The sequence below is a fragment of the Setaria italica genome, chromosome VIII (genome assembly GCF_000263155.2).
Source record: "Setaria italica strain Yugu1 chromosome VIII, Setaria_italica_v2.0, whole genome shotgun sequence".
Classification (NCBI taxonomy): domain Eukaryota; kingdom Viridiplantae; phylum Streptophyta; class Magnoliopsida; order Poales; family Poaceae; genus Setaria; species Setaria italica.
In genome coordinates, this window is record NC_028457.1 from 17,576,872 (window position 1) to 17,582,871 (window position 6,000).

Below are 6,000 nucleotides of genomic sequence, written 5' to 3' on the forward strand. Positions count from 1 at the left end.
CTAGTGCCTCTACATGTAATGATTGTGCTACATGCTATAACAGTGATATAAATGCTTGTGCTACTATTTTTGCTCAAATGAATGTCATGAAGAATGAGATTGCTAGGTTCTCAATGAGGAGAAGAACACACCAAAAAGAGGTCAGTTTGAAAACCATAGCAAAGGCTTTGGGTCAAATTACATGAAGAAGTATGGCTTCAAAGGAAAGGGGCTAGGTAAGTTTGAGCAAGGCTCAATTGAGCCCATTCCATTCATGAAGAACCACCATACTACGGGCATGGGGGCCAAGAGAGTGGTACATGGCATGAGGAAAGTTGGGGCAAAAGTTGTTGGTAAGCAAAAATACAACAAGCCCATCAAGTTCCTCAACTCTCAACAACGGCAATTGAAGCCCCATGCCAAGAAAAGCAAGCACAAGGCCTCTCAACCTAAGCAAGTCAAGAAGCCCAAGCCTTATGCATTTCAACATACCTTTTATGCAGGTTATGTGTTAACTTGGGATCATAATGGTAAAGTGATCGCCAAGTATGTGGGCAACTGCACTAAGGACACTTTGATTAAGAGAAGTGTGTGGGTGCCCAAGGTTCTTGTAACTAACGCACTAGGACCCAAATCTATTTGGGTACCTAATACACAAGCCTAACTTGTTTTGTAGGCTTACTCTACCGGTAGGACAAAATGGGTGATCGATAGTGGATGCACAAATCATATGACCGACGAGAAGAAGATGTTCTCCACATGTGAGATGAAGGATAATCCAAGGGAGAATATAGTGTTCGGGGATAATAGTGAAGGAACGGTTGTTGGTCTAGGTAATATTGTTATTTCAACCGATCATTCAATTTCTAATGTTTATTTGGTTGAATCATTGGACTACAATTTGTTATCCATATCACAACTTCATGAGATGGGTTACAATTGTTTGTTCACAAATGAGGGTGTGACCATTTTTAGAAGAAGCGATGACTCTGTTGCTTTTAAGGGTGAACTCAAGGGAAAGCTTTATTTAGTGGATTTCTCCTCTAATAAAGCTCAACTTGATACATGCTTAATGGCAAAGTATAGCATGAATTGGATTTGGCATCGCCGGCTAGCTCATGTTCGGATGAATAATCTCAAGAAGCTTGAGGGGACACATCCTAGGACTAACAAATGTTCATTTTGAGAATAATAGAATTTGTAGTGCATGTCAAGCCAGGAAGCAAGTTGGTGCTCCTCATCCTTCCAAAAGCATTCTCACCACCACTAGACCATTGGAGTTATTGCATATGGATATCTTTGGTCCGGTGGCATATATTAGCATTAGGGGAAACAAATATGGATTTGTCATTGTTGATGATTACTCTTGGTATACATGGGTGTTCTTCTTGCATGACAAAAGTGAAGTTCAAGGGATATTCAAGAAGTTGCAACTAGAGCACAACAAGTATGAAGTAAAGATCAAGAGAGTAAGAAGTGACAATGGCATCGAGTTCAAAACACCAACATTGAAGAGTATCTTGACAAGGGAGGCATTGGTCATGAGTTCTCTGTCCCATACACTCCATAACAAAATGGGATTGTGGAGAGCAAGAATAGGACACTCATCGAAGCCGCAAGGACAATGCTTGATAAATACAAGACTTTGGATCAATTTTGGGCAGAAGCAGTCAATACAGTGTGTCATGCTATCAACCGACTCTATCTTCACAATATGTTGCGCAAGACCGCCTATGAACTCCTAACTTGTAAAAAGTCTAATGTGTCTTTAGAGTTTTTGGAAGTAAATGCTTGATTCTCAACAAGAATCCCAAAAGCTCTAAGTTTGCACCTAAAGTTGATGAAGGTTTTCTTCTTGGTTATGCCTCAAACGCTCACGGCTATCATGTCTTTCAACAAAACCACCGGTTGATGAAACTAACGGATCTCAAGTAGAGAAAGTTGATCTTAATATTGTAGGCAATGAAGAACCTCCATCACAAGCAATTGCGAAGAAGGCCATAGGAGAAGTCAAGCCTCAAGAGAAAGATGATGTTTATGTCACAATTGATGGGCCAACCAATCAAGAAACCGTTGCAAATTCCGAAATCTCAGGAATTCCGGAAAATTCCGAAAATGTTCTGCAAAATTCCGGAAGTCCGAAAATTTCTGGACAACTTCTGAAGAATTCAGAAAATTATGAAGAAAGTGCACAACGTCAAGCTAACGATGTGGATTTGATTCAACCGCAAGCCACCAACTCTCATCCAAGAGTTCATCAAAGTATCCAACGGGATCATCCCGTAGATAACATCTTCGGAAGCATCCAAAGAGGGGTAACTACTCGTTCTCGTTTAGAAAATTTTTGTGAACATTACTCATTTGTTTCCTCTTTGGAACCCCCTAAGGTAGATGAGGCGCTGGAGGATCTGGATTGGGTGATGGCCATGCAAGAGGAGTTGAACAACTTCACACGGAATGAAGTCTGGTCCTTAGTGGAACACCCCGAGAAAATGTAATCGGAACCAAATGGGTGTTTCACAACAAACAAGATGAGAATGGCGTGGTGACAAGAAACAAGGCAAGGTTGATTGTTCAAGGATTCACTCAAATCGAGGGATTGGATTTTGGAGAAACATACGCACCGGTGGCAAGACTAGAAGCTATCCGCATACTATTAGCCTATGCTGTCCATCATGACTTCAAGTTATATCAAATGGATGTCAAGATTGCGTTCTTGAATGGCCCAATCTCCAAAGTTGTATATGTTGAGCAACCAACGGGCTTTGAAGATCCAATGTTGCCCAACCACGTCTACAAGCTCCATAAGGCGCTCTATGGGCTTAAGCTAGCACCAAGAGCATGGTATGAATGCCTTAAGGATTTTCTCTTAAGGAAAGGCTTTGAATAGGCAAAGCCGATCCTACTCTCTTTACTCGCAAAAAGGATAATGATATTTTTGTGTGCCAAATATATGTCGATGACATAATATTTGGTTCTACTAATCAAGTGTGGGTTGACGAGTTTAGTAGGATCATGACCAAGAGATTCGAGATGTCCATGATAGGAGAGTTGAAGTTCTCTCTAGCTTTTCAAATCAAGAAACTCAAGGATGGCACCTTCATTAGTCAACCCAAGTACACACAAGACATGCTCCAGAAGTTTGACATGGAGAATGCCAAACCCATCAAGACCCCTATGCCAACAAATGGACATCTTGATCTAAATGAAGACGGTAAGAGTGTAGATCAAAAGGTATATTGGTCTATGATTGGCTCTTTGCTTTATCTTTGTGCATCTAGGCTCAATATTATGCTTAGTGTGTGCATGTGTGCAAGATTTCAAGCTAATCCTAAAGAATGTCATCGTATGGCCATTAAGAGAATCTTAAGATATCTAGTACACACTCCTAACCTTGGCTTGTGGTATCCCAAGGGCTCCACTTTCAATCTTATCGGCTATTTCGATTCGGATTATGCTGGTTGCAAAGTAGATAGAAAGAGTACATCTTGAGAGACTTTGGTTGTGAGTTTAACATAATACCTCTCTTGTGTGACAATGAGAGTGCCATAAAACTAGCAAACAACCCCATGAATCACTCTCGAACAAAGCACATTTACATAAGACACCACTTCCTATGAGATCATGAAGCCAAAGGAGATATCGCCGTTAGCCATATAAGCACCAAAAATCAATTAGCCGATATCTTCACAAAGCTTCTTGATGAGCAAAGGTTTTGTGCTTTGAGGAGTGAACTAAATATTTTGGATTCTCGTAACATAGCTTGAAATCATGCGCATATTTGAGTGACCTAGGATAGATGTGTTCAAAATGAAAATCTTTACTAAAAATTGAACTGTGTTTTTATGTTGAAAATGTTTGGATTTACTTTGGATATATCACTTGGATAATTGTTCTCATTGATTGCTTGTTGGCTAATCTCAAGTGATAAATCTAGTCATGCTCATGTAGTCTTTCAAGTCATAGTCATCCAAATCTATCCCAAATCAAATCTAGTGTCTAGTAGCCAAGGGGAGCGGAAATTTCCGAAATTTTTCGGAAAGTTCCGAAAATTCCAGACATTTCTAGAACTTTTTTTGGAAACTTCCGAACATCCGAAAAATTCCAGAATTTCATGGGTATATCCTTTTACCCGGGGCACTCTTACAGTTTCGCCTTCCTTTTTCATCTACCCCGACTCCCCTCTCCCCTCTCTCTCTCAAATTTTGCCCCCAAGGCATTTTTGAGATTCCACCATCAAATCTTCACAAGAATCATCAAGGAGAACCACATTTGCAAAGAGGAATCAAGTGGTGTTCTTGGATTTCACTTTTGAGCAGGTGTTCATCTTCACCTAAGGTACTCAATCTTGGTCTCACCCGATCTCTTAATCTAGGAGGTTCCTTAGGGTTTTCTTTGGATAGGTGTTGTCCATAGCATGTGTAGGATCTAGATCTGAAGTTTCATCTCAATCCATTGGAGGATTCATCAGATAGAAGAAGTTAGGGTTTCATCTGTGAAATCTGAAAACTTCCAAAAAATTCCAGAAATTTTCTGAAATGTGCGGAAATGTGCAGATTCCGAAAAAAATCCGAATTTTTTCAAAAATTTCTGAATTTCACATTTGAACTCCTTATCTTCAAATACTTGTTGAATTGCTCTTGACCCTTTGCTCCTTTTTGCTGTATTCTCTATTTTCTTCAGATGGGTAGGCAAAGGGCTCCCTCTGCTGGTGCTACTCAAAGGAGGACAAAGGCACGTCATGATCCAAATCCTCCTAGGGTTATGAGTGAGGAAGAGGAGGATGAAGAGATGCATGAGGAGCAGGATTCCCCTCAAGAGGGACAGTTTGTGGTTGAGCATAGGAGGAAAGGCAAAGAACCGGTTGAGATTCCTCTCGTCCATCCTCCCGTGGGCATGAGGCTCCATACATCATGCAATCTATGCCGGTGAAGCCCAAGATCATTAAGAGGGACCACTCTTGAGGTTTGTCCCAATACCCCCGATCATCTTGAGGTTACTTATCGTAAGGATCAAAGGAAAGAGACTATATGTCCCAAGCTTCATGCTGCTAGGCATCCTCATGGGTACACTCCAAATTTGGCCAAGAATTATCACAATCAATCCGTGACCATAAAGAAAGAGAGAAGCTATGATCCCTTTAGGTACAAAAATATGGAAGGAATTGATAGCCGCTTTTGGAATAAATTTCATATGGACTATTATAGCTTTGTATCCTTCATTACCCAAACAAGCCTCCCATTGTCCCAATGAAATATGTTGACTGGGAATTCTATGAGAATGAGAACAATGCCACTTTTAGGAAGATCATCAAGAAATGCAAGGAGTTTTGACTCTATGAGTTGATGGGCTTTCAATATCATTGGAATGCCAAGATTCTTGGACAGTTCCACAGCTCTTATTACTTTGAGGCAAGCTCAAACTCTATTCATTGGACTACCGAGGGTGTGCATTGGTGTGTGGATTACATGATCTTCTCTCGGATTTTGGGACTTGGGTGCAAGGATGAAGAGAGGGATCCCATCCATGTTGAGAATCAAGTAAAGTCCAAGGATGTTCGATACATGTTTGACAATCCCATCTTGGCTCCTCAAGGCAAGGCAAATGACTTGATTCCAAATTATTATGTGCTCTTGTATTCCAGAAATGAGTTCCGGTGATCTCTTAACTTTGGCCAGTAATTAAATCTGGAGTTCGGCCCTCCTTGTTATAGTAGGCATCCAGATTCTTCTTGAAGGTCTGGAATTGGGTAGCCATCTTCTTCAGCGTCCAGTCTTTCACAACTTTTTCATCGACACTGTCAGGAAGTGTGACGTCTTCTCACAACATATCTTTCTATGTTTGCAAGAGCACGTATGGATCATCTTTTTTATCCTTCCATTATCGAATGCTGATGGGCACGTTGTCCCTTACAATATCCCCACATTGACTCATGAATTTTCTAGTGACTTTTTTGGGAGCAATTTGCTAGCCCTCTTCTATCACTTCGGTGATGTGAAGCCTTCCCTTCATTATCTTTGT